The following is a 14,578-nucleotide window of genomic DNA, read 5'->3' on the forward strand; positions in this document are numbered from 1 at the left end:
AATTAATGTGAATAAGTTCTAAGTGAATAAGTTCACCTGTTACTCATTCCAGAATTGTATAAACATGGGTCATCTTCAATGAAGTTGTTTGATGCTTGTTATATATTGCCTTCCTATTGTATGTTTTCAGGCACGTATCTTTTTAGTCACTGGATGCCAGCAATTGCAGAGCTTTTAGCAACAAGCAGCCAATGATTAATATTGAATGTACAGATTGACACTAACGAAATGTTAGTGTTGTACACCAAACTGTGTAACTACAGCTCCTTAATTTTTTAATACACTAAGTCCAACTTGGGGCACATTTGTAAGAAAAGTTTCATTTGACTCTGGCTTGATTTAAGTTATTAGTGTTGTGCTTTCTGACAAGAGATGGCATGCAGTTTTCTGGCTTTGAAATCCCTCCTCTGCACTTCCCCATGTGTTCCCAGCATTTCCTGTTTGCAGCCAGAACTGTGTCTGTCAAGTCTTTGTCAAAATATGTTTGTTCTCCACAACAGCCGAATCCCCAGTGGGCAGTAGCCAGTTATGTGCAGCCAGTAAGTCTCTATGAAGGAAAATACAATGAAGGTTGGACAGGAAATTCAAAAGACACAAACACAGTATGCTTCTGATATTTTCAGCTTTGGGGACTTCTAGGTAGAACCAAGATCCTTGGGGGGGATGGACAACCAACCATGGTTTTGAAGTATTTACACAGAACTTTATTGTTAGATTAAAACCTAAGTCTACAGAACCTCAGCTTTCATCTGCATGCAGTGTTTTTGAAGAGAAGCAGAGAGATCCTGTTTAGATGCCAGAATTAGGTGGATGGAGGAAAGGAAAAATAATTTCTGCAAAAGAGAAGAAGAAAGGTTGCATTGCAGTTTGATGCCCATATTCTGCCCTGACTCAACAGTTCCTTGTTCCATGTGTGGTTTGCCCCTAAATGGCAGTCTTTTCACTTCAGCAATGATACAGGTTGATTAACTCACAAAGGACGCATAGGCAGACCTTGTGTAATGTTTAAGTAAATGAAGAAATGGCAGCTCATGTGTTGTTCTATATGCACATCAAGTGAAGCTTTTCAGAATCACAAATGCATAAAGACATTTTTTTAAAGGTTAAAATTAGCCACCTAAAAATACAATTGAAATCTACTAGTTAGTATTATATACCCCCACACACCCAGACAAAGACATTTTTGAGCTGTGAGAATTTCAAAGGGCAGTCCTTTGGTTTAGTCTCCTTTGGGTAACAAAGTGTTGGTGCCTCTGGAAGAAGCAGCAAGTCCTTGCAGAACAGCTTGAGCAGCACTTTCTCTTATGGCAGAACTGCCAATTCCAGTCAACTACAGCTAGCAAATATTAGTGCCTCTCCCCTCCTTCTCAAAATGCACACTCTAGCTTTCTATTTGTGTATCTTGAAGGTTGAGGCCCTAGCTTTGCAGATGAAGTACCAAGTATCCACAACCATGAAGAAAATTTAATATTATTTTGTTAAGGCTTTGACTGCTCTTTCACAGTAATCAAATAAGCCAAACTCAGAGGAATATACCAGGGAATGAGGATTGTGTTGCTAGTGCACGTGTACACACACTCTCCCTCTGCCTACAAGGAAATGTCATGAAAAGAAAAGTAAACTCTGAAGAAAAGTCAACTCTGAGGAAGGAAAGTGATAGGAGACAATGGAACTAAGGCATTTCTGAAGTTAGAGAATTTCATTCCAAAAGGTATCAAGAGATATTCAGCCCTTTTGATAAGACTAAAAACTACATTTCAAAAGGCCCAAACTTTTTATTCTTTCTTTGCCAGATTATGATTATGTAATCAAGCTAATAGACCCAGGAAGACTTCTGACAGTGTGATTCAAGATCAAACATGTTCCAGATAATTAGTGAGGCACATACATTATTCTTTTATACTTATAATGTATTTGATGAAGGAAGAAATTAAAAATGGATGAGTGGGGCTTTTGTGGGGGTGATGACACTTTGATCTGTTTTGTATCCAAGTCCAGTTAAAAAGTATTCTATTAACTTTAAGTTCCATTTTGATGTAAAAATACTAATAATATCATTTTTCATTAAAAATATATCTTGAAAGCATAATTGACTTCTCATGGATTTAGAACTTGTGTTGAAGTTCAGGAGCTTTAAGCTTTAAGGATTTAACCATATTTTCATCTCAACATACTTAAAGTACACACAGCTCTGTTCTTTTTGTTTTTCATTTTGTAATAGTGTTTGGAATCTGACATTTCAAGAGTAAAGAAAGAAAGCAAAGTTGCTTTGCGTCTCCTTACAGGAAAGATAAAAAAAAAAATAAGAAAAAGTTTTTAAAAATAAATGTGGGAGGAATACACACACACAGAGAGAGAGAGAGAGAGAGAGAGAGAGAGAGAGACTGTGTATTTCAGGGGAGGAAAAGCTATGACCTTCCAGATGTTGTAGGACTCCAACTCTCATCAGTTTTGCAAGCATGACTATTGGTCAAGTATGATGTAGCCTAGCAACACTTGGAGGGCCACAGATTTCCCATCCCTGGTATATTTGATTCTTACACTACTGATAATAAATAGCTGAAATTACATTACTGATCCTATTTCATTACTTTCTGACCTTCAAGAAAAATACTGCCATTTTATTGCTCCTCCTCCCAAAATTGTATTCTTAGTGACTTGCGATCTTGGCCAAGTGGGATTCTTTCCACAGTATTAGACTGCTAGCAGTTGGTCAATAAACTAGACCCTAGTTATGTAATATCCATGTTAAATCCCAGTGGAGCATTGCTGTAACTGTTTTTACCTCAAGGAGGTGTGCAGAGTCAGATATTTTGTTTTGTTTTTTCATGTTCTCACAAATGACTGTTGATATTGGTTCTACCCTACTGCTGAAACCATTGTTTTCTGGCTATAGGAAGGACATTTCCCTAAGGGAAACATGAAGGCTGAAAGTTATAATCAAAGAAATCCTGAAACATGAGGAAGAGAAGTGATATTTGGAAAAGTAGGTGGGTGTTGGTGGGTCTGTTAAGTTTAGGACTCAATTTTTACTCAAAAGTAGCCATGCACTCCATTGTTAAAATGCAGGTGATCCTGCTAAAGGTTCTTAAGATGAAAAATGTGACTGACAAAAATCCATTTCTGCACCTTACCAACGAAAAACTTTCATAGGAGCATGTATAAAATAAAATGGTGATAATGTATGGCCTGCTTCCTGTGTAACCTTTGTGCTACAGAAGAAAATGATTCCATTTTATTACATATACTTTATGCTAAAAGGAAATATAAAGATTTCAAATTGTTGAAGTTAACTTTGTCTATGGTGATTTAAAGTTTGTCCTCTCTTTCATAAAAATGAAAAAGAAATATTTGCAATATTTAGCTTTGTTTTATGCTATTGAAATAAAACAATTTTTGAATTTTAAAAATGATTAATTTCCAAGTAGAATGAATATGACTTTGGCACAGTCCAAATTAGGAAAAGATAAAGTAGTATCTACTCTGGAGACATTCTAGGTGTGCATATGTATATAAGGTTCTGAATTTAGAGAAAAATCTATTTTAGGTATCTTAGATAGGCTGTACATAAATACATAACCTGGTGAATTAAAAGAAAATGCTGTTTTAATGGTATGCAGAAGTCCTAGGTATCCTAGTACATAGTATATCTGGGAATTAAATGACATTTTTTTAAAAAATGCTTAAAGAATGTTGATGGTATTTGCACCTACAGAAAGGGGGTAGGGTGACAAAAGGGTCTAAAGAAACCTGATGTTAGGCAGACTGCATTTATGCATGTGTACAAAGAGGCAGAGGAGCTGCCTCACCCACTCCCAGCAAGCTATGGCTTTCCTCAGCTTTGGTCCTGACAACTACAGGTTAAGTCTAGACATCTGAGCTGGGGAACATGTGCCCAGGCTTTTTCAGAGCAGATGACAATGCCTAACATAACTCTGGAGTGAAGCAGTGACCCAGACACACAGAGAATGAAGGAACAAAGGAAGTACCAGACCCAAACACCATGACTGACCCCCCAAATGCTTGATCCTGAAATGCTTGAGAGCCACCCCCAAGCCTGAAGTCCCTGACCCAAAGATTTCAGGTCCAACAAGAGGCCAAAATATTCATCTCCAAGAACCTTTCACTCCATGATCCCAGTGCACCAACACAGACCGCATGCCAGGCTTGAGCAGCCACATAGCTGTCCCTTTAGCTGCCCGATAATCCTGTGTAAGCCTGAGAAGTGTAGTCAAGTTCAGAGATCATAAAGGGCTCAGCTGGAAAGACGTTATTGTTGCAACAAACTGTGTCTGCTTGTTAGGCTCTGTCCAGGGTCCTGGATAACCTGCTAGTAGTCTCCCATGACTTCATGGCTTGTCTCTTTCCTCCTTGTCCTCTTTTTGTGCTCCAGACTGCTTTCTGGATTTGCACCCTCCTGACCCACCTGTGATCCTGCTTTACAAAAACAGAATATGTAGGTTGGGGCTGGGCAAAACTGAGCATCATATGTGGCCGAGCCAACAACATAATCCCACTGCACATTTGCAGATATGTTGCCCCTTGGTGCAAACGTGAAGCGGGCTAAAATGAGGCTATCAATCAAAGCAGATTGAGACAATGAATATTTGTATGTCAGTTGGGAGTAGAGGGAAATTGAGGTCAAAGGAAATTCATCTGCTCAAGTCTTAAACACCTTACAGAAACATTTGGGAGGGGATTATGGCACATTTTCTATCTCTAGAACTCTTAGTTAAAATATTTCCCTCCTCTATATAGCTAAAACGTGTATGTCTGGAGTGGCAGTCCTTTAGCATTATATACACAGCAGAAGATCTCAAGAGGAGAGGGGAAATATGGTATTTATCTCTTCCCCATTCCTGAAACTCACCCCCTCCCCAAGAGGCTCTGTTCCAGACTGCCTGGAGCCATGCACAGCAATGACTCCTTTTAGGGCATAGGAATACACTAACATTTTGTTACAGGTCCCACTGGTAGAATTATAACACTGGTCTCCCAGGGACTATGTAGGGGGGTGAGATATATTGTTTGCCCTCTGCTAGCCTGTAAACAGCACTGAAAATTTTGTAAAAATGATAAACAAAACACAACTTCCAACAGATTTATGTAATGTGGCTGCTACTCATGACTTCAGGATCAGATATCGGGATTATGAAGAAACAAATATGTTCAGAACAGTTAGTCTGTGCCTGGGAGCAGTTAAGTGGCATCATTTTCGCTTTGATTGGACCCATCCTCATTAAATTACTAAATGAATGCATAGCATCATAATCCATTATTAGCAAATGAACATAACACAAATATGTTTTAATTAGCTCACCGAAAGATTAGAATATTTTAGTTACAGTGTAATTATTAGAGCTATGAATATGGAAAGCACACTGCAGGGAATTAAAGGGAAACCTTTTGGCAAAACATAAAGATCTAGAGTTGTGAATCTTTAGGGAATTAAGCCCTTTCCTGTTGGAGTTCAAGATTATTATTATTTCTTTTTTGTGTAGAAAATATCCAAAGTACCAAGCTGTCATGAGCCCCATAGCAGGCAGAAACGTAGGCTCCAATCATGATGAGAAAAGGCCAGTCAACTCAGAAGTTTTAGCAGCAAAGGCCCTGTAAAAGCTAGACTCAGAAGCAAAGCCTGTCCACCAAAAGATCCTTGAACAGAGGTCCCAGAGACTGCACCCACTGAGATCCTCAAAGGATGAAAACATCCTCACCTGGCGGCCCCTCACTGATCACCATCACAAGTCAGGAGCCAAGAGCAGATGGAGTGCCCTTTAAGTTCAACATTCTCCAAGAGATGTGAGGTCTTTCCTGAGAGGGGTTTCCCAGCTCAAGATCTAGAAAAGGCCTCACTTGGACTTTAAGCTTTGTTGGAGCAAGTTGCTTACCTGGCTTTTTCCATGGTCCCAGAGTCCCATCTTTATCTGTACCTCCTTGAGTTGACCTGGTGTGTCCTGTAGGCTCCTGCTCCAGATCATGATGGAACACCAACACAAAAGGGATCCTCTTCTGGAACACAAAAAGTCACATGCGACCAAGATATTACTTAAATGTTTTAGTAAAGTATGGTTATTTAGTAAAGTATGCAAATAACAAAATTGATTGAAACACATGGCTATTTAATAATAAGTTGTTTGTAGCTCTGAGCTAAGTCTTATTTAAGAATGAGGGAGGGAAGGGGAAAATAGGTAACTGAAACTGGAGGCCATTTTTTATCATGGGGGCTGGGGTTACTACTGGGTAGCAGTGGCAACCAACTCCCTCATCATTTAATCCCCCACAACATTCCTGTAATATGAGTTAGGCTAAGAGTCCAAGGTCTCCCAATGAGCTTCATGGCTGAGTGGGAATTGATTGATTGATTGATTGATTGATTGAGTTTATATACCCTATACCCAGAGGTCTGAATTGAGTCCCAGACAAGAGTGGGGGCATCAAAATTTGATGCAGCTTTACACCCCACATGATGTTGTTCTGATATAGAAAGTATGACCTGATTACATCATAAAGAAGCTTGAGAACAGTCCGGCCCTACCATGAGGCATAGGGAACCAACCACCTCAGACAGTTCAGTTGGTTTTCTGTGGGCAGCAAATTGCTAATTGAGTCATGTATTTGTGTTTTTACTGCCAAGGAAGGGGAGAGGTGCTTGTAGAATTTTAAAACTCTCCTTGTTTATTATGCCCTATGACTTAGAATCTAACTCTTTGATGGTTGATTTTATGTTCTGCCTTAGGCTGCAATATGTTGTGGGCTGGCTCTAGCTAAAAGCACTGCTGTGCTTAGAACTGGAAGCAGGAAAACATAGCTATGGCGGAGAAGGACAGAAAGTAGCCAAAAAACAGAGCTGTGGTGCCCAGAAGGCTCTAGTAGTTTGCTTTCCCAACCTAGCATGATTCTCTGTTGAATTTGATTGAAGAACTTCCAGTTAGTGTGTGCATGTATCGAGGGCATTAATTCCTTTCAGAGTAAAAGGATTACTGCTGAAGAAGGTATTCAAACAGTGACTCTAATATAATGTGCTAGACTTTCATAAAATTTACAACACTTGCTGAGTAATTAAACAGCACTGATCGCTGGAATTCTTTAATCAGCAGAGAGAGAAAGCACCATTTCATTTTACAGCTTCATGGACATTTCTGCTAATAAGAAATTAGGATTCTGTAAACAGGCAGCTGGGTGCTGCCAATAACTGTTTTTAATGGTGAAGCTATTCCACTGCATCGCAGTTACATGAGGAATCTATTTACTTTTCCAATTTCCTCAAAATATTATGTTACATTTTTTTGCATATTTATGCAGTCAGTTTCTCTGAAAAAGAGTTCTCTTTGCGATGATTATGACAGGCAGCTTCAGCTGAGAATGCAAAGCAGACTCTCTAATAAAGAGCTTGAATACTTTTCTAGCCATCTGTTCTGGAACAATCTGACTTCACCATGGCCTCATTTCATTGCGTTGTTGCTTAAGGGGACGCCACTGTAAATAATACCCAACAATTATTGAGGGTGGGTGGGTTGTATGCATCTAGCGAAGAGATCAATGTGCTAACACCATTTATGTTTACAAGCTTAAAGATTGAAGAACTGATATGTTATATTGCAGATCTTCAAACCCCAAAATATTGGGGTACAATGCTCTCCATTTTAGATTTTAAAAAGCTTCTGTATTGTGAACACAGGTAACAAAACATCAATAAATAGATGTGCATTTGTATAAAAGCCTGAAAACTATAATCCATTAAACGATTAATCTGGATTACTTGGATTTAAACCGGCTTTTATCTGCACCGTCTGAGTATGGCTTGAACTGGAATTCATTCACAGCAAACATGCATGGCGATTTTCACTCCTGAGCAAGCAGGTACATCAATTTTAAGTTAACACACTGCATTTTGGGATGTAGTTTCTATGGGCAAAGCATTCTAAGAAATAACTGAGGGTTCATCCCAGTAGCAGCTGTGAAGTCCTGCCTGGGCGCTACGATATCCAACAAGGGAATGCTAGAAACATCATTTGAATTACATATACTTCTCAAGAGGATCTCTCACATTAGCAACAACAAGCCAGCCATACAGTCTTCTTTGCTAAATCTCAATGTTGTTGTTGTTGCTCATGTAAAAAATTATTTAGAAAAGCCAACAAAATTTCAGTAAGATGCTGTAAGCTTTGCTTCACATTAAAGAAAATGATGTTTCATTTCCTTTACCTCTTTTTGGTGCTGGACTTTCTCTATAGTGTCATTTGACCCTGCAATGTTTTGCTTCCCCATAGCAACCATCTTATCCTGCATGCTCCAAACAGATCTGTGCTTTTAGCAGTCCCCCACAGAAAAGAAGCACAACCCATGTCAATGACGAGTCCATTTTCAAATTCACAAATCACAATTGAGCATGAGCTTGCTTGCACAAATATTTGAAGCTGAAAGGGTTCAAATTTGAGGATCGCATATATGCTGATCTTATGTGAGAAAAAGCAGGTGCTGTTCTAATGAGGACTAAAGCAATATATTGTATTCTGTATTTCTGGGGCTGACAAAACCATGCCCTAACATTTCGGAGAAGAGGAAGCTTAATAAGAGCACTGCTTGAACTCTTCAGTATTATCATGACTCAGAAAGGTTGTTTAGAATCAGAGTAGTATGTACCGTCAAATGATGGCAGTTTATTATGTGTGACATGATAAAGTCTTGATCCTTCAAGAGCTTGCATTGTTTGCTTGAGGACTACAATGGCAGATGAATTTGTTTTTGCTTTTCATAACAGCAGATGAAAAGATTTTGTTTCCTACTCTGCTAGTAGCAAAAATAATGGATGTTCTTCAAACTAATGTTCAGATGGAGCAAACACAGGGAACTGATTATTAACTTCTCAGCAGGGAAGATGCTGTTACAATTTAAAGGCTTCCAGATTTCTTTCCTTATGTGATTTGTTATGAGACATATGGTACTCTGCCTTCTTTCTGCCTATTTGTTTGTCAGATTTCAGTGGCAGATCCACACTGGAGACCTTTAGGCTTGGTCTAATAATCCAAATGGATTAAGGCCAGTGCTTCTTTTCTGGGGGAACACAGGGGGGCGCATACCCCTAAACATTTTGTGAATCTAAGTTTGGCCTCATTGAGGGGCAATATTTCAGTATGAGTAGGAAATTGAGAGTCCCCCTAAACATTTCTTTAGGGAAAAAAGCACTGATTAAGGCAGATATTTCTAACAACCCATGGTGGCTAAAGCACATCTTCTAAAAAATTCAAGGAGGATTTAAAGAGGTTACTGTATCTTGGGTAAATATTTAATTCAGACCTCGTTGGCTTCATTCAGGTCTATCTTTCCCCGAGTGGGTGATAAATCAGAGCAGGCTTTGGAAGAGAGAGTAATGAAGACCTCTGGAGGAGCAGCGTTGGTCATGTCCAAAGCGGAAGAGCTGTGGCTCAATGATGGAGCATGCGCTTTGCATTCAGACAGTTCCAGGTGTTGTCAGAGAGCTGGAAAAGACTCCCATCTGAATCCCTCCCTATCAGTGTTGTTGCCAGACGGCTGCTGCCAATGAGTGTTGATAGTAACATTGATCTACTTTGGTAAATGGCAGCTTTCTATGTTGATGCATAAGCTAGCGGAGACATTCTAGGATCTGGTCACAGATCTCTCATCTGCCTTACTATAATATTAAACACCATAACATATGACTAAAGCAAATAACAATAAATTCATCAAAATACTACAATTCAGTAAAATCACAACAATTCAGAATACCAGAAAGAGCTGCTGAGCATTCTGACTGCGGCATCTGTCATCCCATTGATTGCCAGGGTTGATTTGACTATTCTGGCTGGCTAGGCAGGTGTCCGCTTCCTCCCTCACCATTCCATGTGTGTCCCTCCGAAAGCTCTGTGCTTGGTGGAAGAGGACAACCAGCTCAGATAGGTTGCATATGTGTGTGAATAAACCAGATATCCTAGAGACACAATAGTCTCCACTGTCCATCATTCCAAACAAACTGAACCCTAGGTAAGCACCTGGTACCCCTAGAATCTTGCACAACTCGGAGATTGGGGTGGTGTGCAATATTATTATTATCAGTGCTTTTTTCTGGGGGGACACAGGGGTATGCATACCCCTAAATGTTTTGTGAATCTAATGGGAGAAGAAACTAAAAATTTTAGTTTCTTCTCTAGCATTGTGAATTGTCAGTTCTGTTGAATAGCACAGTGAATCGTCAGTTCCATTGCTACCCCCGATTGTGGCCTCATTTCCTGTCACAGTGTTTCCTGAGTCTCAGGCGGAAGCGAGCATTTAATGTGTGAAGTAGGAGTTGGAATCTAGCACGGTTATTGGTCAGTTTTGTATTTACCACCTCTGACAGACACCAACAGCATGCAGTGAAATCGGGAAGATGTTAGTGGACACAACCTCATGCCAATATGGATGTTACTGTGAGCGGTCAGCTGTGTAATATGAGGTAATGCATGTTCCTTGTACTTTTGTCCATTTACTGTATTTATTTTTCCCAATTTGTACTATAAAATGGTGATTTTCTTGAGTCAAAATGAGAGTACCCCTAAACATTTTTTTAGAAAAGAGCACTGATGATGATGATGATGATGATTGATTGGTCGTAGTGGTTCACTTGAACACACAATAAAATAATTGCCATACCTGATTTGTTGGCAAATGTAAAGTCCAACATAGAAAAAATATGTATTATTTTTTGTACGTTCATTAACGCAAAAGTGATGTGCAGTAATCAGTGATGGTTTGTTATTCCCTTCCACCATTGAGTATCTTGCCTCACAGCATTACAAGAAAAAAGAAAGACAAATTTTAAAACCTACTTTTAATCTTTCCTTCTTTAAACTTTTGGTTATCTATGGGCCCCAGATAGAATCAATGCTTTGGGCAACTTCTGAACAGCATTCAGTTTGTTTGAAGCTTTTTACCTGCCTGGAATATTTTTGGGTCTATCCTCTTGTCTTGTTCTGTCTTCTCACCCATGAAGAACGAACAAAGGAGTCTGCTGTGCTTGGAGGCCCATTGATTCTTGCCCAGAGCATCAATCCAGTGAAAGGACCCACAAGAGATCATGATCTAAAACGGAGGAGAATAAAACAAAGAACTGAGAAAACATTTTAAAATTATATGGCTTAAGTCTATGATTTCCCTTTCTCATGAAAAATGCAGTACCACTGGAAATAGTACCTTTTTACAAAAGGGAAATAAATATCCCTCAAATAAAAGCACAGGTTTTTGAATTGTGTTTTGAAACATGGATCGAACTTTTCAAATTGGGTACCCAAAAGGAAACATGTTCAAGGAAATTTTTGGCTCCAAGACTCCAGGCAGGAATTTTAGCTGTAATTGATCCCAAAGAAGCAAAACATAAAGGCAGCAGTAAGGAATTATTTACTAATAGCGGAATACAGAATGCAACCAGTCAATTTTTCAGCTTTTCCTGTGAATAGGATTCAAACTAGAGATGGAGAATCTCTGGTCTTCTAGGTTTTATTGGACCCCAATTCCCATCAGCCCCAGCCAGCATCTCCAATATCCAGGGATGATGGCAGTGAAGTCCAGCAACATCTGGGTGGCCACAGATTCCCCACAACTTAAATCAGATCACAGTTTGAAGATGGCTATGACAAGGAGATACAACAAGGACAATATGTATTTGCTTAATGGTACACCTGTGCTCCTAGGCAGTAGGCCTTTGATTACCAAGGAGTATGTTTGTTTGTTTGTTTGTTTGTTTGTTTGTTTGTTTGTTTGTTTGTTTGTTTGTTTCATTTCTGTACCACCTTCATCTTACAAGGATCTCAAGGTGGTGTTCTCCTCCTCCCCATTTCATCATCACAACATCCCTGTGAGGTAGGTTAGGCTAAGAGATGGTAACTGGCCCAAGGTCCCCCAGTGAGTTTCATAGCTGAGTGAACCATTTTGCCATACTATTGCCTTCAAGCTATGTTGGTGGGCTATTGAGAAGCATCAGAATGGCTGCTGTGGAAAGCAAGATGTTTGACTAGATGGATCCTCAAGCTATCTAATAGGGCTCTTATATTCTATGATGTGGGTAGTAAAATGACTACAAATTGCTGCATCGGTGACCTGCCAAAATTGGCAAATCACAGTAAATGAAAATATAATGGGCTTGAAGCACAGATATTATGTGAATGCACATCACCATATACTCTGTAGCAACAGCCAAGAATAACAGCATTTTTTAAAACACAGCTATTACATTAATCCAGAAATAACACGTTAAACTCCTATGGATATTAATGTGGTGCATTGAGTTACTGAGAAAGGAACTCTCTATGAGTGATTTCAGTGTGAAGTAAGAGGAAGGATCAAGACTTCTGGGCCATAACCCAAATAAATACAAGGATAAAACAATTAATGTCTTCTGGTCATGATGATTACACACTATGACGAGTATCAGTGCCAGTATGCCTCTGAATACTATTGTGCTATTACATCCTATGGCTTCCCATAGATACCTGCTTGGTCACTGTGGGGACAGAATACATGGGCCTTTGGTCTGATTTAGCAATGCAAGAAATGCCATTTATTAATGCCTATTTTCTTATAATACCAGTTCTACATTAACATAGGAAACTTCCCTATACAAAGTCAAACCATGGATCCATCTAGCAGGGGGAAATCCAGAAGGCTGAGCTCAACAATGTTTCAGAGAAGTCTTTCCCAGCCCTATATGGAGATGCTGAGGATTGAATCTATGGCCTTTGCATGCAATGCATGCTCTCTACCACTGAGTCATAGCCGTTCCCTAGACCTGTGATTATTACAGTTGCAAATCTTTGTGTTTGAAGTACAAGCCAAAGCAACTGCACTCAATCCATGGCTCTGGAGAATACATGGTGTTGCTGGTTCAGGGGGAGCCAATTGCTTATGTCAAAATGGCTTTGCTCTGGTTTTTCCACCGGCTAAGATGAACTAAGGTCAGCTAAAAATATGTTGGCTTCAAGCACAGTATGACTATTCCATGTACGCAATTGATCTAATTGCTTTGTAAATGTTGCTGGGGTTACCATCTTCTTTGTTGCCTTCAGATAATGCCTGTCATTTCAGGAATTTCTTGACATCTCACATTATTACATGAACCAGCCCTAAGTAGCTGCTCTAATTATATAACGGATATAAGTGGAAGTGGGCTTGCCATTTTCTTGACTGTAGTATAAGTCACCTCCAGACTGTCACTGTTTTGTGGGAGAGATTGAAACACATACCAGAAATTGGATTAAATGGCACTGTTGTCTTGGAAAAACAAATCAACTTTTTATGCGGCTTTTTTCAGTTTAGGAAGTGATGGAGAAATGCACTGAAAAATATGGAAAGAAACCATACCAGACACTGCTTAACTTTGCGAATGTGCTAGCAGTTTCATTGCTGCAGCAAATAATTAATGGAAAGATGTATAACCACCACGTAAACAAATCGGAACAATTCAAGTTGAATGCTCATTGTCCTATAACTTATCTGAAAACAATTCAGAACAAATGCTCAGACATGGTCCAAGCTGCATCTAAGCTTTGTGCAAACCACTCAGGGTGACTGTTCAATAAACAAGTCATCTAAAGGTAAAGGTAAAGGGACCCCTGACCATTAGGTCCAGTCGTGGCCAACTCTGGGGTTGCAGCGCTCATCTTGCTTTATTGGCCAAGGGAGCCGCATACAGCTTCCGGGTCATGTGCCCAACAGGACTAAGCTGCTTCTGGCGAACCAGAGCAGCGCACGGAAACACCGTTTACCTTCCCACCGGAGCAATACCTATTTATCTACTTGCACTTTGACATGCTTTGGAACTGCTAGGTTGGCAGGAGGTGGGGCCGAGCAACGGGAGCTCACCCCATCATGGGGATTCGAACCACCGACCTTCTGATCGGCAAGTCCTAGGCTCTGTGATTTAACCCACAGCGCCACCCGAGTCCCTTAACAAGTCATCTAGAGGAGCCCAAACTTGTTCCCCTGAATTTCATGTGTCTGATGTGTTATGTCTGACTATTTGTGTCATTTGGAACAGTGATGACTCATTCATGTATGCAACTCATCACTAAATTAATGAGCAACATGCACATGAGAACCATGCAACATACAAAGAGCTGTTAATAACCAAGTGCCTTCCATTGTGGCAGTATAATTCCAATACATGATTACAGTGCTGAGCATTTTTATCCCACTATTTATTTATATTTTTATCTTCCCTATAAGAAGCTCAAAGCATTGTGCCTACTTCAGTCCCCTTTTCCCTCCCTCCATTTTATCCTTACAATAATCTTGTGAGCTAGGCTAGGCTAAGAAAGAGTGATTGGCCCAAGGTCACCCAGCAAGCTTCATGGCTGAGTGGGGATTTGATCTCAACCCTGGTCTCCTTACTGCTAGGCTGTCACTCTAACAACTACATTGCATTGACTCTCTTGGCAATAGCATAGTATACAATCCATAGGAGGATTAAAGTGCTCTCTTAGCTGAGAAATAAGAAAATACTGGCAACTGCCCATATTGGCTACAATCACGTTAATTTTAAGAATTCCCAGATGGTGCAAGAATGCACAGCCCATGCTGTTTT

This window comes from Podarcis gaigeae, assembly GCF_964106915.1.
Source record: "Podarcis gaigeae genome assembly, chromosome: 7".
Classification (NCBI taxonomy): domain Eukaryota; kingdom Metazoa; phylum Chordata; class Lepidosauria; order Squamata; family Lacertidae; genus Podarcis; species Podarcis gaigeae.